Below are 24954 nucleotides of genomic sequence, written 5' to 3'. Positions count from 1 at the left end.
CTTGGAGACAGCTACGCCCTCAGCTGGGGACTCGCCATGGCTGCCCCTACCCCTGCCACCTGCCCTTGCTCGCTCGTGAAGTCCCTCTTTCCTGGCGAAAACCCAACTGTCTGTCTGACTGGACCCACCGAATTGCAAGTATCTGAGCTGGTGCAGGGTCCACATAAATCCTGTGTTGGCGCGCATCGAGGAGGAACAAGCTTCCCCCCCGAGGATCCTTCACCCATGAGGCCCACAGACTCCCGCTGCGTATGTAAGACATAGAACATAGAACATAGAACAGTACAGCACAGAACAGGCCCTTCGGCCCTCGATGTTGTGCCGAACAATGATCACCCTACTTAAACCCACGTAACCCGTATACCCATAACCCAACAATCCCCCCATTAACCTTACACTACGGGCAATTTAGCACGGCCAATCCACCTAACCCGCACATCTTTGGACTGTGGGAGGAAACCGGAGCACCCGGAGGAAACCCACGCACACACGGGGAGGACGTGCAGACTCCACACAGACAGTGTGTAAGACCCTGGCTTAATCCAGAGGGTTAGGGTTGGCAGTAATGATGTGTGGGCGTACCATTTTAACCCCAATAAAATGGCTGGGTTTGGGTGATAAGGGAGGTTAAAGAGTTAAAAATCTGAATGGCCCTCCTTTGGATCCAGCTAGTTCTGTTTTAAGTGGAGGTGGGATGGGGGCGTGAGTAGCTGACCCCCCCCCCCCCCCCCCCCCCCCAACCTTGAGGAAGCGGATTAATGATGTAAACATTCCAATAAGGCTGTGTATTTTAATGCGTCATTTGTTTTTTTTTTAATCATTTTATTGGCATTTTCAAAATTATACACATTGCTATTTGTTTTCATTTATTGTACAGTCACAAAGGTTCCTTCTAAGGTTTCTCTATCTACAGTCTGTCGCCGTCTGGTTCAGCGTACCATCCTCCCTACCCCCCTCCAGCTCCGTTCCCCTGACCCCCTCCCCCTTCCCCCATTTTTCACTCCTGCCCCCCATTTTTTCTTTCTGGGTTTTGCTATCTCACCTTGCTACCCTCCCCCCCGGTCCTCCCTCGCTTTCCTCTTTCTATCTTGTCCTGGCTATTTCCCCCTGGCTACTGGCCGTTTATTTATTTACGTGTTGGCCACAAACAGGTCTCGGAACAGCCGGGTGAATGGCTCCCATGGTTTGCGGACGCCCTCTTCCGACCCACGGATGGCGAATTTGAAATTCTCCATCGGTCAGACAATCAGTGGTGCTGCTGATCACCAACCGCACTGGATTCTACGGCGGGCGATCAGGGAGGCAAAGGCAAGGGCGTCCGCCCTCCTCCCCATGAAGAGATCTGGCTGGTCTGAAACCCCGAAGACCGCCACTTTCGGGCACGGCTCCACCCTCAACCCCACCTCTTTGGACATTGCCTCAAACAAGGCTGTCTAGTACCCAGCAAGTCTGGGGCAAGACCAGAACATGTGGGCGTGGTTGGCCGGGCCCCCTTGACACCGTTCGCATCTATCCTCCCAATCCGGGAAGAACCTGCTCACTCGGGTTCTGTTCAAGTGGGTTCTATGTACCACTTTTAGCTGCGTTAGGTTGAGCCTCGCGCATGTGGAGGTAGAGTTGACCGTGTGCAATGCTTCACTCCAGAATCCCCACCCTATTTCGAACCCCAAGTCTTCCTCCCATTTCCTCTTTGGCTTGTCCAGTTCAGTGTCGGCCCTCTCTAGCAGTCATTTGTACAGGTCACCACAGTTCCCTCTGCCTAGGGTGTCTGTGTCCAGTACCTCGTCTAATAGTGTCTGTAATAGTGTCTGTCGTGGTGGACGCGGTTATGTCACTGTGCAGAGAGACTTGGGTGTGCTAGTGCATGAGTCACAGAAGGTTGGTTTACAGGTGCAACAGGTGATTAAGAAGGCAAATGGAATTTTGTCCTTCATTGCTAGAGGGATGGAGTTTAAGACTAGGGAGGTTATGTTGCAATTTTATAAGGTGTCAGTGAGGCCACACCTAGAGTATTGTGTTCAGTTTTGGTCTCCTTACCTGAGAAAGGACGTACTGGCACTGGAGGGTGTGCAGAGGAGATTCACTAGGTTAATCCCAGAGCTGAAGGGGTTGGATTATGAGGAGAGGTTGAGTAGGCTGGGACTGTACTCATTGGAATTTAGAAGGATGAGGGGGGATCTTATAGAAACATTTAAAATTATGAAGGGAATAGATAGGATAGATGCGGGCAGGTTGTTTCCACTGGCGGGTGAAAGCAGAACTAGGGGACATAGCCTCAAAATAAGGGGAAGTAGATTTAGGACTGAGTTTAGGAGGAACTTCTTCACCCAAAGGGTTGTGAATCTATGGAATTCCTTGCCCAGTGAAGCAGTTGAGGCTCCTTCATTACATGTTTTTAAGGTAAAGATAGATAGTTTTTTGAAGAATAAAGGGATTAAGGGTTATGGTGTTCAGGCCGGAAAGTGGAGCTGAGTCCACAAAAGATCAGCCATGATCTAATTGAATGGCGGAGCAGGCTCGAGGGGCCAGATGGCCTACTCCTGCTCCTAGTTCTTATGTTCTTATGTTCTTATGTCCTCGTCTCCTACTGTAGGAAGTTTTTAAGCTGCAGGTATCGGAGTTTGCTGCCTTTAGCAGCGAGTTGGAATCTCAGCGTCAGTTCTTCCAGTGTTGTGACCCTACCATCAGTGTATAGGTCCCTGACTGTCAATGTCCCCCCCCCCATCTTGTCGCCACCTTTTGAAGGTGGCGGTGGTGAGTGCTGGTGTGAACCTGTGGTTATTGCAGGTGGGGGTTTTGTCAGACATTTCGGTCAGTCCGAATTGCTGCCACAGTTGGTTCGACGTCTGGAGGGCGGCTATCACCACTGGGCTGCTGGAGTATTTTTTGGGTGGGGATGGGAGTGCCGCCGTGGCGAGGGCCCGGAGTGAGGTCCCTCTGCAGGAGGCCTCCTCTGCGCTTCTGGCTCCTGGTTCCACCGTGCGCGCGCACTCGGCTACTGGCTCCTTTGTCCATCCCATCACAGCCGTCGCTGCCCAGTGGTAGAATTATAGGTTTGGGAGGGCTAGCCCTCCCCTGCATTGTGTTTTCTGTAGGACCATCTTTGTGATCCTAGCATTCTTTCCCCTCCATACAAACACCATGACTAATTTGTCCAATAAGTTGAAAAAGGCCTTGGGGATATAGATCAGGATGGATCGTCGTAGGAAGAGGTATCTGGGCAGTACATTCATTTTGATCATTAAATGCATCATTTGTAATTCAATCCAGGATGGCTTCATTAAACTCGCCCAGTAGAGGGAGGTGAATGTCCATAGAATACCTACAGTGCAGAAGGAGGCCATTTGGCCCATTGAGCCTGTTCTGACCCTCTGAAAGAGCATCCTACCTAGGCCCAATCCCTGTACTACCCCTGTAGCCCCACCTGTACATCCCTGGACACTAAGAGGTAATTTAACATGGCCAATCCACCTAACCTGCCCATGTTGGTGGACTTTGTGGACACATTTGAACAGCTGAATCCAACATATCGTCCTCACCAACCTCCACCAGTCGGTCAACCCCTTTACCTCGGGACCACTCCCTTCACCTACCCCACTCACAGTTACCCCTCACCACCACCCCCAATGATTTCGACGTCCATCCGCCCCACCTCCGACCCCTCTCCGCAGCCTCCCCCCCCACCCATTCCCACAGCAGTGAGCCCCCCCCCCCAGTTTAGGGTTCCGATTACCTGAACCCGTGACCTCTCCTCCATGATCCCTGCCCAACTGAAGGTCAATCCCGGTGACAACCGGCCATTGGCGGACACGTCGCGCAGTTCGAAATCCACAGCGTGCGAGAAAACCCTAACAATACCAGCAACCCCCGCTGGGTCAAAAGGTCAAACCACCCCCACATTGAGTCCGTACGGCACAACTTTGAGACGCATTACTACAGTAAGAAATATACTGTGGCTATAGGCACCACATCAATCTAGTTAGTTATAGAAACACATTGCTACGATAATAATAATATAATAATCGTCACAAATAGGCTTCAATGAAGTTACTGTGAAGAGCCCCTAGTCGCCACATTCCAGTTCGGGGAGGCCGGTACGGGCATTGAACCTGCGCTGCTGCTGTGTTCTGTATTACAAGCCAGCTGTTTAGCCCACTGTGCTAAACCAGCCCCGATAATGTTGCGGCTCAAGGTTCCTCAGGTCAGCACATTACTACAAATAAAGAAGGGGACTGGCGCTAGGTGAACATTCCAGGGCAATGCTGAGGGAGCGCTCTGCTGTTAAACCATCGGTGGACATGTCTCTCGGGTGGACATGTCGGAACCCATGGTATTATTTCGCAGAAGAGGAAGGAAATTCTCCCCGATCCACTGGTTGACATTTATCCCTAAATCAGCATCGCGTATACAGGTTATTTGGCCATTGTCACATCACTGCTTGCTGGAGCTTGCTGTGCACAATTTGCTCGCCAGGTTTCCGACATTACGGCCAACGTACTGGCCTTTGCCTCCCTGATAGCCTGGAGCTGGATTTTGTTGTGTTGGAGGGACTCGGAGCCACCGAAGGCAGGGATGTGGGTAAGCAACCTGGCAGAATTCCTGCGGTTAGAGATCAAGTTCGCTCTATCGGGGGTCGATAGACGGGCCCACTCGGAAGTGGAAACCCTTCATCGATTGCTTCAAGGAGGGTTGAGGAATTAGCGGGGGGGGAGGGGAGGCTTTCAGGGGGGGTAAGGGGGTTAAAACGGGGAAGGTGGGACGTGGTTGGAGATCAGTGTCAGGGGGCTGGAGGGCTGGGTACCAAGTGATGTTCTGATGCCCTTTGGTTGTTCTTTTGATATTTTGTCTATTTATATTCTTGTTGAAAAGCCTGGAATAAAAATATATATTTTGTAATGTTTCCTAGAACAACAGGGGCCACACTTCAAAAAGTACTTCGCTGGCTGCAAGGCATCCAGTCGTCACGCAGGGAGCTCTATTAGTCCAAATCCTTCCTCCTTTTCCTGAGATTACTGGGTTAATCATGGCCACACATGGTTAGGAACCATACTGAGGATATTGGGTGGTTGGGTATTGTGAAGTGGGTTAAATGGTTAAGCAGGGCTGGTGGAGGGGGACACGTTGCAGCATTTGCTCCCACTCAATGCAACACCATTGAACGAGAACAACACTTGTTAGTCATCAACTTTTCCTGTCGCTGGCGAGGCACGTCTGTTGCCCATCCCGAATTGCCCTGGAGAAGGTGATGGTGAGCTGCCTTCTTGAACTATTGCAGTCCGTGTGGTGTAGGTACAGCCACAGTGCTGTTGGGAAGGGAGTTCCAGATTTCTCACTGAGCGACAATGAAGGGACGGCGATATATTTCCAAGTCAGGGTGGCGTGTGTGGCTAGGATGGGACCTTGCAAGTGGCGGTTGTCCCCGATGCGTCTGCTGCCCTTGTCCTTCTGGGCGGTAGAGTTTACACACATCTTGAAGCACATTGAGGTTATGGCTGCTGGACTAACAAAAGCACTTGTTGCATCTGTAACTGTGAGAAATCCACTGACCTCTCTGTCTCCTGGGTGAGCTTTGGCTAACTATTTAAACACCAGAAGTGTAAAACGATTGCCTGTCCCTGACCTGGATTAGGGGAATATTCGATTGATCACCTGAAAGCTAAAGAGGATGTTTTGGTTCTGATTGAGTTATAGATTGTCGCCAGTCCCCCCCAGCAAAATAAGAATGACTTGTGCACCTGAGGATTTATGGTCTGTCATCCAGGCACATGTGGAATGTACTTCCTCTTGAAAATGAAAAATGAAAATGAAAATCGCTTATTGTCACGAGTAGGCTTCAATGAAGTTACTGTGAAAAGCCCCTAGTCGCCACATTCCGGCGCCTGTCCGGTGAGGCTGGTACGGGAACCAAGTAACTTGAGTAACCAAACGGAAAAGGTAGAAAAACGAGAGGGTGTGGTTAAAGCACCAACCAGAGAAACATTTAAGTGATGCTCGATCAATGACTCCAGAAGCAAGATTGGACGACAATTGAAGGCTTTATTGGACTAGATGTTTCCCCCAGCAGCGCAGGTACAGAATGCAGCTGCTAGGGAGACACAGACTCTTATACTCCGCCTTACTGGGCGGAACCAACAGGCTGGCTTCACCAATGATATTGCTGCCTCAGGTACCTCCCACACCAATGGTCTTACAGCATCAACCTGGGTACCGTAATACCCCTAATACCAACTACCACAGAAAGGTAAGTGTGAACCATTCAGGCCCCACTCACACAGAGGTTATTGTCATGAACTTACTCAATGGAAATCTCTTGGAATGTCCGCTGTGGTTCACTGGGTAGCAATCGGTGTCATAATATACACACAAGTATATGATGTTGGACAGACAGACATTGATTGACACACAGGATGACCAATGAACACACAGAACACAGCAGCCAATCACCAGACAGGACACGGCCACTATAAAGCCAGAGGGCACTAGTTTTCCCGCTCTCTTGGGATCCAGCCTCTGAGACAGTCAGAGCCCGTGAGCAACAACTAGAACATCCACTATGTGGTACTAAGATAGTCTGGTCAGGTTAGCCTCAGGTCTCCAGTCAACTCAGCATAGTGTCAACCCATAGTTAAAGTATGTTCAATAGTTAAGAGTTCAATAAAATAGAGTTGCATTTCTTCAAGTGTTGGAAGCCTGTCTCTCCCACTGCTGCAGTAAATGCAGTCCTCGCAGACCCAGCTTACCCAACACATCATTCGGGTCTTTGGATCAAGAGGTAGTGGGCAGGAGTGCCACTCAACTGCCACTGAAGTGCGTTTATTGCAAAAGGACTGGAGTATAAAAGTAGAGAAGTGTTGTTGCAATTGTATAGGGTGTTGGTGAGATTACATCTGGAGTATTGGGTCCAGTTTTGGTCTCCTTATTTGAGGAAGGAGGTGGTGGCATTGGAGGCAGTTCAGAGGAGGTTCACCAGATTGATTCCGGGGATGAAAGGGATGACGTGTGAGGAGAGATTAAACAGTTTGGGTTTATACTCGCTGGAGTTTAGTAAGATGAGAGGGAATCTGATCGAGGTGTATAAAATACTAAAAGGGATTGATAAAGTAAATGTCGACCAAATGTTTCCCCTTGTGGGGCAATCTAGAACAGATATAGGTTGAGAGGCGATAGATTTAGAACTGAGATGAGGAGGAACTACTTCTCGCAGAGGGTGATGAATTTGTGGAACTTTCTGCCCCATAATGCAGTGGAATCTGAGTCATTAAATGGTTTCAGGGAGACAGATGTATTTCTGATTTTAAAAATGGGTTAAAGGGATATGGGGAAGAGGTGGGGAGATGGGTTTGGGTCCAGGAAGAGATCAGCCATGATCTGATTGAATAGCGGAGCAGGCTCGAAGGGCTGAATTGCCTCCTTCTGCTCCTAATTCCTATGTCAAGCATAAGGCTTAAGCATAAACCTCAGTGCGGTACCGAGGGAGTGCCGCAGTGTCGGAGCACCGACTTTCAGATGAAACATCGAATCAAGGTCTCGGCAGCTCTTCAGATTCCAAGTTCCAGGACTATGTACACCAAAGCCTGGGGTAGCCAGAGACGCAATGGGGAAACTTCGCTGTCCAAGACCTTTCAGCCATAGCGCACCGAGGGTCTGGGAAATTTGCACAACCCCTCAGGCTGTATGGCTGACGTGGAAATCGTGGAAATCCGTGAATATCACGGATACTAATCTTGTACCAGGGCTTCTGAAGAGTGGAACACGCTCTTTAGAGAAAAGCTGAATTCATAGATATCATAGAATTTGCAGTGCAGAAGGAGGCCATTCGGCCCATCGAGTCTGCACCGGCTCTTGGAAAGATCACCCTACCCAAGGTCAACACCTCCACCTTATCCCCATAACCCAGTAACCCCACCCAACACGAAGGGCAATTTTGGACAGTACAGGCAATTTATCACGGCGAATCTACCTGATCTGCACATCTTTGGACTGTGGGGGGGAAACCGGAGCACCCGGAGGAAACTCACGCACACACGGGGAGAACGTGCAGACTCCGCACAGACAGTGACCCAAGCTGGAATCGAACCTGGGACCCTGGAGCTGTGAAGCAATTGTGCTATCCACACTTTCTGCAACTGTTCAATTTGGAACATTTTGCCCTCGGGTTAGATGTCCGGCATGGAATGTGTATTCTAAACATCAAGAGTGTCATAATTGTATTGAGATCCCTCAGAGTGGAACATCCGGAGACATTGCACTTTCGGTGTTGAAATGTTTTGGGATGTGCTTTTCCAAATGTTACGATTAAACTATATTTTGGGGAGAAAGAATATCTGGACATAAAAGTTCTCATGGCACTGCATCCTGCCGCAGAAGGATGTGGAGGCCAAATCACTAAGACAGAGATAGATAGGTTATTGATTAATAAGGGGATCAGGGGTTATGGGGAGGAGGCAGGAGAATGGGGATGAGAAAAATATCAGCCATGATTGAATGGCGGAGCAGACTCGATGGGCCGAGTGGCCTAATTCTGCTCCTATGTCTTATGGTCTGATGGAAAAGCGTGACATTTACTGACTCTGTGTCTTCTGCTCCAGAGTATGTTATAACACATTATTAAATTTCACCCAACATGCATGATGGCAACATGTTGGGCCAGAATGTGATCTCACATTAGTCCAAAGATGTGCAGGTTGGGTGGGGTGATGGGGCGGGGGGAGTGGGCTTGGGTAGAGTGCTCTTCCAGAGTGCAGACTTATCGAATCTACGGCACGGAGGCAGGCCCCAAATGATGGGCTGAATGGCCAACTTTTGCGCTGCAGGAATTCTATGATTTTACGATGAATGATAAAGCTGATAGCATTCGCTGTTCTCGTGTACAAACAGCAAATTGAAGGATTTTTCTGAGCTCTGACGGTCTGCTGTAGCTTCGGAAAAGCAGCTCGCTCTCTGCTTCCCAGCAGCATGAAACCGCCGTGGGTACAAATTAAATTCAGCAGTGAAAGTTAGGGTTTTGCCGAAACTGGCCTGCCTTAGCATCGTTTCCAGGTTCCTGCATATTGTAATTCGGCCTGGATTCAGCCAGAGGGAGCTTTTTAGCTGTCAGTGATTTTTTTTTGTTGGAGGGATCGGCTGTGTAAGAGCCAGCATGTCAACCTTCTCACGTTTACGTGCGATCAACAGCCCAAGTGGTTTAATAAAGCCCAAGATAAAATGGGGGTTGGGGGGGGGGGGGGGGGGGGGGGGGCAGGAATGCCATTTCCACCCGGCATCTTATCGCTCACGGCTTTACGGTACAGAATGGCAGCTGACCTATGGGACAGACAGCAAGAATCAGGCAGCACACCGAGAGGCTGGGCCGAAGGAACGATTTATTATCCCCGAGAGTCAGAGATGATTTTCTAGATGATGTTGGCGGGGCTATGTGTAATCTGAGTACGCATCGGGAAAGAGACAACTGAGGTGAGGAAAGGAACATTTTTCGAAGCACTTTGAATGCTCTCAACTTTGTGGCAGAGTGGTTAGCCCTGCTGCCTCCCAGCGCCAGAGACCCGGGTTCGATTCCGACCTCGGCTGACTGTCGGAGTGGAGTTTGCACTTTCTCCCCGTGTCTGCGTGGGTTTCCTCCGGATGCTCCGGATTCCTGCTCAGATGCGGAGGCCGTGCTAAATTGCCCCTTAAGTGTCCAAAAAGGTTAGGTGGGGGTTTCAGAGTTATGGGGACAGGGCAGGGGAGTGGGCCTAGGTGTGGTGCTCTTTTGGTTGGGTCGGTACAGACCGGATGGCCTGAATGGCCTCCATCCGCACTGCAGCGATTCTATGATTCTATCCTACGATTCCCACAGGGCCACGAACCTGCTACTTTTTTGCAGGTGCGTCATTTGGGGCAGACCCGGATGATGAGAGTGTATCACCCAAAATGCCACTTGGTCCTCCTGCATTGAGTTAATCTTGGACACCGCATTCCACAGACAGCCTGAGTTCACCCACAGAAATAACAAAAGGAGACACCTATCGCACGCCACAGGACGGCACGGTGGCAACGGCGATTAGCACTGCTGCCTCACAGCTACAGTGGCCTGGCTTCAATTCCGGCCTTTCTGTCTGTGTGGGTTTCCTCCGGGTGCTCTGGATTTCTGTCCCAGTTCACAAATGTGCAGTTTAGGTGGACTGGCCACGCTAAATTGCCCCGTAGTGTCCGTGTTCTGGGTTGCGGGACAGGCCGGGACAGGCCGGGGCAGGCCGGGGCAGGCCGGGGCAGGCCGGGGTAAATTGGTGCAGTGCTCATTCAACAGGTCGTGCAAACTCAAAGGGCCAATGGGTCTCCTGCGCGGTAGGGTTTAGAGCATACAGTGCAGAAGGAGGCCATTCGGCCGATCGAGTCTGCACCGACCCACTTAAGCTCTCATCCACCCTATCCCCGTAACCCAATAACCCCTCCTAACCCTTTTTTTTGGACACTAAGGGCAATTTATCATGGCCAATCCACCTAACCTCCACGTCTTTGGACTGTGGGAGGAAACCGGAGCACCTGGAGGAAACCCACGCACACACGGGGAGGACGTACAGACTCCGCACAGACAGTGACCCAGCGGGGAATCGAACCTGGGACCCTGGAGCTGTGAAGCCGCCGTGCTATCCACTTGTGCTGCCCTACGATTCTACACTTACTTTGATAGACATTTAATACATTAATTCACGTTTAAGGAACACAAACACATGAAAGGTAGAGGTGGAACTACAGAATATGTTTGTGAAAAAGTAGTTTTGGGCGGCATGGTGGCACAGTGGTTCGCACTGTTGCTTCACAGCTCCTGGGTCCAGCCTCGGGTCACTGTCTGTGGGGAGTCTGCCCGTTGTCCCCGTGTCTGCATGGGTTTCCTCCGGGTGCTCCGGTTTCCTCCCACAGTCCAAAGATGTGGAGGTTAGGTGGATTGGCCGTGCTAAACTGCCCCTTAGTGTCCAAAAAGGTGAGGTGGGGTTACTGGGTTACAGGGATAGGGTGGAGGTGTGGGCTTAAGTAGGGTGCTCTTTCCAAGGGCCGGTGCAGACTCGATGGACTGTAAATTCTATGATTGATCAAATCCCCTAAATGCAGGGGGGCTGGTTAGCAAAACCCACCAACCATTGGCCGATATAAATGGCAACAGATCATGTTCGTTAACTGTGAAAATCCTTCACGATCCCCAACTGCGGAATGTCAATGGATCACCAGGGAAGTGCTCCCGTTGCCTTCGATCTTCAGCTCTCATCGCTTTCACCAGAGCCCAGCGAGGAACCAGAGAGGAGGTGAGGCCCACGCACTAAACATCCACCTGACTGCAACATCAGCAAGATCAGTACGAGGACCAGTCCATTTGGGACTGAGTTAACGAGGCGTTTCTTCACCCAGAGGATTGTGGGTGATCAGCCGATATGTATACACGTACATACAAACCTACAAATCAGGAGCAAGGAGTAGGCTACTCGGCCCCTCGGGCATGCTCCGCCATTTGGCAAGACCATGGTGTGGTAGTATGACTAGGGGTATTACGGTACCTGGGAGTGTGAGCTGCCATTGCTGCAGAGGGCCCGCTGCCCATTGGCCCAGGTATCGTGTTTCTCCGTATTCCCATTGGTTAAGAGGGTGGTAGCTCCGCCTACGAGGCGGGGTATAAGAACCCGTGTTCCCCAGCAGCCAGGCCATTTCTGTACGTCTGCTGCCGGGCTCACTTCTTGCTGATTAAAGCCTTTCGTTTCGAACTTCACCTACGTTTCGTGTCCATTGATTGTGCATCACATGGATGATCTGATTTCGGCCTCAGCCTCCCCTTCCTGCGTACTCTTTGTCAGTCAAGAATCTATCGCACTCAACCATGAAAGTATTCAAAGCTCTACTCGTCTCTGGGAAAGAAAATTCCAAACACCACCAACCCTTTGAGATTAAAAAAAGATGATCCCCATCCTTGTCTTCAATGGGACACCCCTTATTTTTAACCTGTGCTCTGTAGTTCCAGTCTCCCCGAAAAAGGGGGAGCATCCTCTCGGGATTCACCCTGTCAAGTCCCCTCAGGTTCTTACAAGGTCACCCCTCATTTTTCTGATTTGAAATGAAGAAGGCCCAACCTGTCCTCAAGTCCTAGACTGATAGATATAAATATTTTTTAATATACTTAATTCTTTTTTTTCCAATTAAGGGGCAATTTAGCGTGGTCAATCCACCTACCCTGCACATCTTTTTGGGTTGTGTGGGTGAGACCCACGCAGACATGGGGAGAATGTGCAAACTCCACATGATGTGGATTCACCTGAGGAAGGAGCAGCGCTCCGAAAGCTAGTGTTTGAAACAAACCTGTTGGACTTTAACCTGGTGTTGTAAGCCTTCTTACTAAACTCCACATGGACAGTGACTCGGGCCGGAATCGAACCCGGTCCTCAGCGGCGTGAGGCAGCAGCGCTCACCACTGCGCCTCCGTGCAGCCTAAAGAGCGATAGATTTTCGAGCACAAAGGGAATCAAGTGTCATGGGGAACGGAGGGGAAAGTGGAGCTGATGCACGAGTTCTTCCATCTTGTTGCCAAAGGGCGAAAAAGGCTCAAAAAAGCCACGTGGCCAACTCTTATTTCTTATGTCAAGTGGCTCATCCGAGGGCGAAACGGTGGCGCAGTATTTAGCGCTGCTACCTCACGGTGCTGAGGACCCGGGTTCGATCCCAGCCCCCGGGTCCCTGTCCCGTTTGGAGTTTGCACATTCTCCCCGTGTCTGCGTGGGTCTCACCCCCACAACCCAAGAAGATGTGCAGGGTAGGTGGACTGGCCAGGCTAAATTGCCCCTTACTGGGAAAAAAAAAGTAATTGGGTACTCTAAAAATAATTTTTTTTTTTTAATGTGGCTCATCCGGTTTTATTTTCCTTTAGCAGGTTCCTTTCTTCAAAGAAAATTCATGAATCAGTTGGGTTTTCACTAAAACCTGATGGCTTCATAAGCAGCCATGGCGAAGTACAGGCCCAGGCCCCCTGGACTGCGAGGCCTGGAGCATAACTGCTCCACTACTGCCTGCATCATAATGTTACAAAAACTACTCGCTAAATCATATACCAATGTCACGCTGCAGTACGTGAACATAACAAGGCTCAAGGGTCCATCTTGACATGGACAAAGGAAATAAGGGGAGCACCGCAGCATAGTTACAGGTAAACAGTGCAGTATGGCAACAATTTTGTTACTGCAGTGGACCACGTTACTAAAATAAACAAACATGCAGCAGCGATCCTGCACCTTACGTCCATGCGTCGAGAATTAGTATATGTACTGAAAGTATATAGGGCAGGAATTATCCGGTCAACTGGGTCTTCCAGTCCCGCCCAACAGGCTGCGTACAGAGGCCACGCAGGAGATCGTGGCAACATGTTACTCAAGTGAGGATAGATACCGAGGCGACAGGGAGCGTCAGAGTCACACATTGTCAGAGTACAGGACAGTAAAGAAGCCCGCTGACTGTGTGCAGTCCAACCCAGCAGCACATCCCTGCGGACACACGATGTACTGTGGCACATCAACACTTTACCACAATGACAGAAGGCAGAGTCTATAAGGTGGGTGCTCAGAACACATTACTGCAACAGGGGGGACGCTGAAGATACAAATTGGATGATGGCAACACATTGCTACAATACAATAACAGAGCGAGGCTTGAGACTGCTTCACGGTAACACATTCCGACAGCGAAGACACATACCGAGGTTGTTAAAATGCAGGATTACAGAACACAGGCGTCAGGATGCATCGAGGCTGAACATTATTACTGAGCAGGAATATCCTGACCTATTAGGATCCATTATGACAATATATAATGACACTGCATAAATCTGAAGTTTATGATAACAAATCATTATGAAGAATATTGGATGATTCTGACAATGTAGTGCAATGCATTGTTCCTGGAAATAAAAGCATTCAGTAAAAGTATATTGAGTAGTGCATTGAGTAAAATTATAAAGTGTTTCATGGCAACAGTAACAGTGACAGATTTTCTAAGGTTACCGGTTGCATCGAGGCAACACGTTGCTCAGTAAACTATGACAAGGCTTAAGGTGAGCGATTGCAACGTATTGAGGTTATACAGCGCATCACACCAGCATTCCCAATGTTACAAATTGATGCGAAAGGTGTTTGTTAATTAGCCACCTTGTCCCGGATGGGACATCGGGCTGCAGGAACGATCCTCCATCGGGCCCTGTTGTAGAATCATCGAATTTACTGTGCAGAAGGAGACCATTTGGCCCATCGAGTCTGCACCAGCCCTTGGAAAGAGCACCCTACCTAAGCCCACACATCCACCCTATCCCCGTAACCCCACCTGACCTTTTTTGGATACTTGGGTCAATTTAGCTTAGTCAATCCACCTCACCTGCACATCTTTGGACTGTGGGAGGAAGCCAGAGCACGCGGAGGAAACCCACGCAGACACGGGGAGAACGTGCAGACTCCGCACAGACAGTGACCCAAGCGAACCTGGGACCCTGGAGCTGTGAAACAACTGTGCTAACCACTGTGCTACCGTGCGGTGCGGCCCCACCTGTCCTTGTGATGTGCTTTGTGCCTCGCCCCCACCTCTTCCAGATCCATTCACCACAGTCCTGCGCCATGTTGTTTTGGTTCCATTTCCGTTTCTCTGCTGTCCATCTTAGAGCAACCTTCGGTATTCGCTCTTGAGATATTCTCAGCACGCGATCGAGCCAACTTATCCGCCGCTTCTTGTTCTCGAGGACAATAAGCTATAGGGTAAAGTATTGGTAAAATATTAATGCAAGAGAGCTGTCAAATGCATCAAGGCAACATTTCTGTACAACAGGCAAACTTACTGAAGTTATAAAATGCATCGCGGGTTACTTAGAATAAGTGACGCTATTGAGGATAAGTCTTGCTTAACTAACCTGCAAGGATCCATTGACGAGACAATGAGAAAAGTAGAGAGAGGGGTGACGCATTGGTGTAGTAAACTTGGATTTTCAAAATGTCTTCAATAAGGTATCACCACAATATGCTCGTGACAAAGGTGGGAGAATGTGGCATGGATGCTAGAAAGTGTTCTTCTACAAGGATCATAGCTGGATCCAATGTTAATGACGTACGATTTGGACTAAGAAACAAGTGACCTGGAAACAGGAATTTGCGGATGATACTGTTATAAACCAGACGGGTCTTTTTTTTCCAATAAATTTAGAGTACCCAATTCTTCTTTACCAATTAAGGGGCAATTTAGTGTGGCCAATCCACCTACCCTGCACATCTTTTTGGACATGTGGGGGTACTTTCTGGTACAAAAGATGAAGTCAGATGGGATCAGGGGTGAGCTGGCAAGATGGATGCAGAACTGGCTAGGTCATAGAAGGCAGAGAGTAGCAATGGAAGGGTGCTTTTCTGATTGGAGGGCTGTGACTAGTGGTGTTCCGCAGAGGTCAGTGCTGGGATCTTTGCTGTTCATAGTATATATAAATGATTTGGAGGAAAATGTAACTGGTCTGATTAGTAAGTTTGTGGACGACACAAAGGTTGGTGGAATTGTGGATAGTGATTAGGACCGTCAGAGGATACAGCAGGATTTAGATTGTTTGGAGACTTGGGCGGAGAGATGGCAGATGGAGTTTAATCCGGGCAAATGTGAGGTAATGCATTTTGGAAGGTCTAATGCAGGTAGGGAATATACCGTGAATGGTAGAACCCTCAAAAGTATTGACAGTCAAGAGAGATCTAAGTGTACAGGTCCACAGGTCACTGAAAGGGGCAACACAGGTGGAGAAGGTAGTCAAGAAGGCATATGGCATGCTTGCCTTCATTGGCCGGGGCATTGCAGCTGTACAGAACCTTAGTTAGGCCACACTTGGAGTATAGTGTGCCAGACTACCAGAAGGTTGTGGAGGCTTTAGAGACGGTAAAGAAGAGATTTACCAGGATGTTGCCTGGTATGGAGGGCATTAGCTATGAGGAGAGGTTGAATAATCTCGGTTTGTTCTCACTGGAACGACCGAGGTTGAGGGGCGACCTGATAGAGGTCTACAAAATTATGAGGGGCATAGACAGAGTGGATAGTCAGAGGCTTTTCCCCAGAGTAGAGGGGTCAATTACTAGGGGGCATAGGTTTAAGGAGCGAGGGGCAAGGTTTAGAGGAGATGTGCGTGGCAAGTTTTTACACAGAGGGTAGTGGGTGCCTGGAACTCGCTGCCGGAGGAGGTGGTGGAAGCAGGGACGTTAGTGACGTTTCAGGGGCATCTTGACAAATACATGAATAGGATGGGAATAGAGGGATACGGACCCAGGAAGTGTGGAAGATTTTAGTTTAGACGGGCAGCTTGGTCGGCACAGGCTTGATGGGCTGAAGGGTCTGTTCCTGTGCTGTACCGTTCTTTGTTCTTTGTGACCCACGCAGACACGGTGAGAATGTGCAAACTCCACACGGACAGTGACCCGAGGCCGGGATGGAACCCAGGTCCGGCGCCGTGAGGAAACAGTGCTAACCCACTGCGCCACCGTGCTGCCCCAACCCACACGGGTCTTACGGGGTGGGAGCAATTAATTGCCCCATGGACCTCGCAGAATGTGAACTCCACCCACGATAAGGGGGCGGGGGACCTCTGACAATGTCTGGCTATGGCTACTAAGGCACTAAGGGCAGCAGGGTAGCATGGTGGTTAGCATAAATGCTTCACAGCTCCAGGGTCCCAGGTTCGATTCCCGGTTGGGTCACTGTCTGTGTGGAGTCTGCACGTCCTCCCCCTGTGTGCGTGGGTTTCCTCCGGGTGCTCCGGTTTCCTCCCACAGTCCAAAGATGTGCGGGTTAGGTGGATTGGCCATGCTAAATTGCCCTTAGTGTCCTAATAAAAGTAAGGTTAAGGGGGGGGTTGTTGGGTTAGGGGTATAGGGTGGATACGTGGGTTTGAGTAGGGTGATCATGGCTCGGCACAACATTGAGGGCCGAAGGGCCTGTTCTGTGCTGTACTGTTCTATATAAGTAGGGATCTCCTGGAGCTGTACGTGATGGCAGTTGCAAAATAAAGTGCGTTTTTGTTTGCACAAACTCTGTATGGACTCTTTGTGTCCTTGTAAAAGACACCAAACTAGGCAATATAGCCAACACCCAGGGAGAGCGCAACGTAAATCAAGAAGGCCTTGAACGACTTGCAGTCTCGGCTGTTAAGTGCAAATAAACTTTAGCACAGATAAATATTGGTGGGAAAAATGGAAAGATCACCTGCAAATTAGAAAGTAGGAAAAATTGAAAGAAATAAAAAGTAAAAGAATTGGATAGACAAGGAGAAGGGTCTCGGAATGCACGGTTGTTAAAAAAACAGCATTGCATGTCCTCAAAACAATTAAAAATGATCAAATAAAAAAAACACTGGGATTTATTCCTTGGGATATGGAACTCAAAAGTAGTAATGTTATATTAAACTCGTATGGAACATTGATCAGATCAAACTGTACGGTTCTGGTCTCCATATTATAAAAAGGATATAAAAGTGCTGGAGAAAGTGCAGAAGGTTGATACCAGAGCCGAGAGATTACGACAAGGTTTGAACGTGTTGTGGTTATCCCTTTAGAAAAGCAAAGGCTTAGAGGTGACCTAGTAGATAGAGATCTTTAAAATTCTGGATGGGTTGGGAAAGGACCTGGAGGAAATGTGTCCACCCTTTGGGAGAATCGGAATCTAGCGGCACTGATTACAACAAGCAAGAAAGACCGAGGAATCTCTTCATTCGGCGAGGGTTTGGAACTCGCTACCACTGGAGACAGTTTGCTCGGACGTTTTTGAAAGGAAACTAGACGCGGACGTGACGGGAAAGGGAATAGATAGGTATGCTGAAAGACTAAGACGAGGTAGACGGAATGGGTAGACGCTCAACTAACAACCCAGCCTGGCTGGGCCATGTGTGAATCTGTATATGCTACCTGGATCTATGTTAATGCTGAGGCTATATGATGCACCTTGGCAACACATTACTACAATAAGCAAGCGTGTTGATGTTAAGCGGTGCGATATGACAACACATTGCTGGATTGAGTGAACGTAATCAGGCTATAAGATGTAAATATGGACATTCTTTTACACTAAACGCATTACAGATGAGATGGACATTAAATAAATACATAGAAGAGATTGGGTACAATATATTGATGCTACAGTTTATCAACATACTGAGGCCGTAGGGTGTTAATCTACAGGATTCGCAATTTTTGCAACGTGATAGGGAAATTCCAATCCAAATGAGAATACAAAATACTTTTCACCTTCACAGCCTCTTTGAAAACAGATTGCTTAGAGACTCCTGTTAAAGATTACAGCACACCAGGACAAAGAAGGAACGTACAGAAGTTGTAGAGTGTCTCATTGCAACATTACAACATTAAAGGAGCACGCTAAGGCTACTGGGTGCATCGCTGGACTATATTGCTACAGTTTGTTAACACACTGAGGCTACCGGGAGCGTGTTGCCATGTATCATGTATGTCGGAAGCACAGAATCGCACAGTGCAGTAGAGGCCCTTTGGCCCATCGGGTCTGCACCGACATGTGGAACGTGCCTACCTAATCCCATTTGCCAGCACCTGGCCCATTGCTTTGAATGTTAAGACGTGTCAAGTGCTCATCCAGGTACTTTTCAAAGGATGTGAGGCAACCTGCCTCTACCACCCTCCCAGGCAGTGCGTTCCAGACCGTCACCACCCTGTGGGTAAAAAGGTGTTACCTGAAATCTCCCCTGAACCTCCCGTCCCTCACCTTGAACTTGTGTCCCCCTTGTGTTCCCCTTCAATGAGGGGGAACAGAGTCCCCTATCCACCCTGCCATACCCCTCGTAACCTTGCACACCTTCTGCCCCACACTGTTATATTAGGACATCACATTACTGCAGTAAAGACACATGGCAAATCGATAGAGTGTCACATGGCAAAACATTCTTCCGGCAGGTTTTGGATATAGAATGCATCATGGCCATGCATTACCCCTAACTAAGAACAGACTGAGAGTGCAGCGTGATATCGCATACAAAAGATACTGACATTATTGTGCAAATCATGATAAAACATCACTGGAGGAAAGGAACATATTTATTTACGCTATAGAGTCCACCATGAAAACACACTTCGACAAAAGTAAATGTACTGAGGTTACAGGTCACCTCGTGCAAACAAGTGATCGGAAATGAAAACATACTGAGTCTATAGTGAGCATCTGAGAACATATATATACAGGGCCAGGCAAGGAAAGAACTTCGAGCCCATCCAGGCTTCCCTACGCAATCGTGATATCTTTATTACGTTTCACATCCCCAGCCCTACATGTGAATCTCCCCGGGGGGGGGAAAACCAGGATGAAAACACCCAGGTCAATTTCAGGAAAGCATCCAGGGAGATTCCTCCCCGACTCCCCCTCGATGATGAAAAACTAGGCAACAGATCAGTCCAGCCCTGAAACTTCCTCGCAAGGCCTACCTTGAGTGAGAAGAATCCTCCCACACAGCCGGAAACAATTCCGCCTCTTGCTTGAAGGGAAAATCTCGCCCACCGCACAAACTGGCAGCTTCTTCCAGTTGTCCGCAAATCTCTGTGAAAATACAAAGTGCTCCTGCAAAGATAATTGCCTTTTAGATACAAGTCACTTACCTACACCGCTGGCGATCCTCGGAAACGCTTGGGAACGGCCAAATCCGGACGGGAGTTCAGTTAATTTTCACAGATCCGGATAATTCTCGGCAGATTGTGGAAAAGACATCGCGTCAGAATGGGTACGTACGATAAGCGCATGACGAGAATACTGGAACGTACGGAGGTCGTAGCAACACTGCAGCGGCAAAAGATCAAACTGCGGCTACTGCAGTGCATCACTGCAATGCATGACTGAAGTAAATGCGCTGTTGCTACATGTTGCATCGTGACAATGTCTTATTACAGTAAAAGTAAACACTGAAACGTGTGGAGTGCCTCGTGGCAAATCATTTGTCCATTATATGCTGAGGATATAGGCGCATCGAGGTGACACATTGCCTCTGAGTAGGAACATATTGAGGTCATAGGTCACATCGTGGCATCACATCACAAAGATTGCAACAAGAGATATTCATGTTTTAGCTTGCATCACAGCAAGGCATTACAAGACTACAGGAGTATAGGGAGGTCATAAATCATGGCAATACTGCTACAACTCGGAAACATTGAGGTGCTATAGAGAACTTCCTGTGATCACATTACTAGGATAAGACATGGAGTCTGCATTTGGTGAGCATGAAAGAAAAAGGCCCTTTGGCACATCCAGGCTGTTGCACACAATTTTGATACCCCATTGTGCTTCACAATAAATCCCCACGCCATCCAAAATTAACCCTGTGATTCTCCTGAGAGCGACAGAGAAAGAGAAACCGGGGGAAATAAAACAGTTCAATTTGGGTGCAAACTATCTGTCGTCATCCCCCCCCCCCCCCCCCCCTCCACCACCCCACCACCCCGGCCACCGCCTCAGTGAGTGAAACGAGGCCAGCCGATCCCTCCGAGTTAATTCAGGTACCTACCTTTGTGCAAGAGGCGACCCCCAGCCGGAGGCAGTTCCAGGTCTCCCAGGAAGGAGTTCCGCAAATTGGGCGCCCACCGCACGCACTCTTCCAGAATGGTCCACTCGCTGCCGGGGAAACTCGAGCCCCTCCTGGAAAGAGAATTGTCACTTAGGTGCGGGTCGTCGGGGCAGGCTTTGGCACACGCGTTGCAAAAGGTGGGGAAACCGATTCAAATGGGAGTTCAAAAATGGTTCAGACTCCTTCAAAGCAGTTTGCGCAAAATGTTCGGTCGAAAGGTTAAAGGTGATGGCGACAAAATAGGTATATACTGATGCTTGAGAAGCCATACATGGGAACACTTTACTGTGTAGGTTAAGGAAACTGGCCGACGCACTATACTACGGTGAGCAAACACACAGAGGGTATTGGGGTGCACCGGGGGTCGTTTAGCTCAGTTGGCTGGACGGCTGGTTTGTGATGCGGAGCGACGCCAACAGCGCGGGTTCAATCCCCGTACCGGCTGAGGTCACCCCCGCCTTCTCAACTTTGCCCCTCGCCTGAGGTGTGGTGGCCCTCAGATTAAATCACCACCGGTCAGCCCTCCCCCCTCAAAGGGGAAAGCAGCCTATGGCCCTCTAGGATTATGGAGATTTTAATTTCATTGGCTGCACCAGAGGAAAATGAAGGATGGAAATAGATGCCTGGTCCATTCACCCTGTCCCATCCAATTGTGGTACCTTATTGTGTTTCATAACATACGCACCCCACCCAGAACTCTGTATCAAGAAAGATATGGGGGGGGGGGGGAACAGGTTAAAAAAAAAAACAGGTTAAAAAAAAACGTCCCGTTTGAAGAAAATAAACTGCAAGAAATTAATCTCCGAGGTGGGGAAAACTGGACTGGGGGGGGGGAGTCTCTAGCCCTGGTTTATTTGAAGAGCCTACCTTTTGCAAGAGGTGATCTCTCCTGCCAATGGAAGCAGGCCTCGATCTCGCACAACGGAACTCAGCGAATCAAACCCACCAGACGAACCGACAGCCAACTTCGCCCTTCTCTGTGAAGATATAAAACTCCCCCTGCAAAGATAACCATCTTCCAGGTGCAAGCCGTTTGCCCATATAGCGGGCAATTTCCGGTGACAGGCACCTGACATCAGAATATCCAATTCGGATAGGCGCACAGCAATTGTTTAATTTCGCACACGCCGACACAGAACGCCCGACGTTAAAACCTTTAGGATTCGGGAGACACCTCGCTCCAAGGCAGGAACACCGCGGCTATTGTGTGCGTTGTGTATTCCTAAATCAATCAAAGTTACTCAGACTATAGGGCGCACTGTTACAACAGATTACTGCAATAGGTAAACACACTGAGGCTTGATTATGGATCATGATGATACAAGGTTACATCAAATTAACAAATTGAAACAATGTGGTGTATCAATTGCAAGGCGTTAATACAATAAGTTCACACGTTGAAGCAATAGGATGCATCAGAGCAACACTACGAAAGTAAGGGAGCATATTAAGTCCGTAGGATGTACCTTAGCAACAACATAAGAAAATGTACTGAGGTTGGAGGGGGGGGGTTCATCACGGCAGTACATCGTGAAGGTCAAACTCTGGTTGTCAGATAGATCGGGGCTTAACCATGACAAAGAAATATACTGAGAGTATCTGATGGTAACAGTTCTACAAAACACTTTGATGGTGCAACAATAGAGTGCATCTTGGCAACACCCTCGTCTCGTAAACTGAGCCTGTAGGGCTACTATTACTACAATAAAGGCTTATGCTAAGGCTTTAGTGTACATCATTGTGAAACATTAATAAGTAAGCACGCTGAGGTACATCATGGCATTAGACGGTTACGGTAAAGGTACTCAGGCAATCCGGCGCAACTTTACTGTGGCCACACATTTCCCATGAGACGATATGGCTGCGAGGGGTAGGAAGGCGGTGGGTGGAGAGGTGAAGAGGCAGCCACAATGGTCTGGCTGTCACGGTGTGGGGAAGAATTGTTCCACCTTCTGGCATTTTCCTACCCATCTATTTTGTCTGTTGGTACTCCTCAAATGCAGGAACGTACCGAGGCCATGGGTCCATCATGGCCACACATTACTGCAATAAAGAAATGTGACAATCCCATGCCAAGCATGGCAAAACACTTCTGTAAACAAACCGCCATCGTTCCGGCAACATTCTTCGAGTAAGTACCATACAGTTGAGTGCATGGAATGGTCTTTATTTGTACAGTATGGATGAGGGAGCCAGCCATTGCAAATGGATCGGATTGTCTTCCTCCTAATATCTGATGTAGATATCCAACACTGCCGTCATTACACAATGTTTCTCCTGCACAAAAGATGGCATTTCAAGCGTAGGTGGACCTTCAGATTGGCAACTCCTTCTAACTCCCTTGAGGTTGTTTCCAGCCGAGGATTACACTCCTCACTAATTTCAAAGAACCTACCACACCTGAGTATTGCTGAACAATGTCGAAGCTTTTCACTTTGCACTGGTCAGGACCCTTGCACAACAATCGACACAGTGGGCCACCCTTTGACATTCTTCAACCGTAACTGCCCGTGATCAGTGGTCATTTCACCTGGCACTCCCTTGCAGAGGAACAGGGGACCGTTTTTTGCGGTCCATTTTTAGATCTCTGCTCCCATGGCAACCAGTAGATCGACCAATCCGTCGGGGACATAATGGGATGGTCTTAGTATTAACCCTCAATATGTCCAACGGGTATTACAAACATACTGACACCATATGGCGCATCTTGGTGACATATTGCTCACAGTACAGGAACAAACTGAGTCGGCTATCTCAGAGATGTTAATTTCTATAATAAAGGAAGACAAAGGAACAATCAAGTTGCGCCGTGGCAAAACATTACTCAATAACGTTGCACAGTGAAGGTAAGATTATCGTGACAACACGCTAATGAAATGAAGACACCGTGTTTCATCATGGCAACTCTACTCAAACAGCGACATACTAAAGCTGTACGGTGTATCATGGCAACACATCACGGCAATAACTTGGCACAAATTACTGCAATAAGTAAATATATTGAGGCTATGGGCTATCAACATGCTACTGAAATGCAGGAACATGTTCAGACTATTTACAGCGCAGTATGAAGCCATTCGGCCCATTGAGTCTGCACTAGGTCTCAGAAAGAGCATTTACCTCGTCCCACTCGCCGGCCTTATGACACTTGCAGCCGTTCACATTCTTTTTTTTCTCAGATTGCAATCCAATTCCCTGAGCCGCGATCGAAGCTGCCTCCAACACCCTCTCAGGCTCCAATCCACCCTCTGGGTGAAAAAGAAATGTTTCCTCACATCAGCCCGACTCATTTTGCTGATTATTTTGAATCTGGGCCTGCTAATTCTTGATGCACTCTTGAGAGGGGACGTTTCTCACTATTAGCGGTGCTAATTGACATACTGTGGCGTCATAGTTCTCTGGTGAATGAGCATACTGATGCCATAGGATACAGCATTGTAACATATTAGTACAAGGCAAGGATCATACTGATGCTGCAGATAAGAACAGATTGATGCTAATGGTGTATCATAGCAACATGTTACCATAGTGAAGAAACATTCTGAGACTATAGAATACATCATGCCATTGTTTTTTTATTAATATTTTTATTCAAACATTTTCTATTTTTTACATAACACCAATAACAAATCATCCCACCCAACAATCCCTCCAACTTAAACCCCCCCCCCCCCCCCCCACCCCCCACCCTCTCCTTTAGTAACTAACGGTGACCAGCTCTTTGAAATAGATAATAAAGGGCTGCCATTTTGGTAGAACCCATCAATTGCCCCCCCCCCCCCCCCCCCCCCCCCCACTCATGGTGTTACAGGCAGCACAGTAGCATTGTGGATAGCACAATCGCTTCACAGCTCCAGGGTCCCGGGTTCGATTCCCAGCTTGGGTCGCTATCTGTGCGGAGTCTGCACATCCTCCCCGTGTGTGCGTGGGTTTCCTCCGGGTGCTCCGGTTTCCTCCCGCAGTCCAAAGATGTGCAAGTTAGGTGGATTGGCCATGATAAATTGCCCTTAGTGTTGGGTAGGGTTACTGGGTTATGGTGATAGGGTGGAGGTGTTAACCTTGGGTAGGGTGCTCTTTCCAGGAGCCGGTGCAGACCCGATGGGCCGAATGGCCTCCTTCTGCTCTGTAAATTCTATGACTTTCTCAAGGTATAGGAACTCCGTCAGATCTGTCAGCCACACTGAGGCACTGGGTGGGGAAAGTGACCATCATCAGCACTCGCCTCCGAGCCAAAGGCCTGGTCATCGGCCCCCCCCGCTCCCGTCTGCATCTCCAGCAAGTCTGACACCCCAAATATGGGCACCAAGGGACAGGGCTCCAGCTCAATTTTCAGAATCGCCAAAATGGTACCCAAGGAGGAG

The 24954-nt window shown here is 48.8% G+C and overlaps 1 protein-coding gene across 1 annotated transcript in view; it reads right to left on the bottom strand.

Moving 5' to 3' along the window:
- The window catches only part of LOC119956525 (glutamate receptor ionotropic, NMDA 2B-like), a 579238-nt gene that overhangs the window by 176526 nt on the left and 377758 nt on the right, over positions 1-24954 (bottom strand). The gene's annotated exons all lie outside the window — the stretch shown is intronic.

This window comes from Scyliorhinus canicula, chromosome 23, assembly GCF_902713615.1.
Source record: "Scyliorhinus canicula chromosome 23, sScyCan1.1, whole genome shotgun sequence".
Lineage (NCBI taxonomy): Eukaryota > Metazoa > Chordata > Chondrichthyes > Carcharhiniformes > Scyliorhinidae > Scyliorhinus > Scyliorhinus canicula.
Note: the sequence above shows the minus strand (reverse complement) of the source record. Positions and strands in the feature narration are given on the sequence as shown.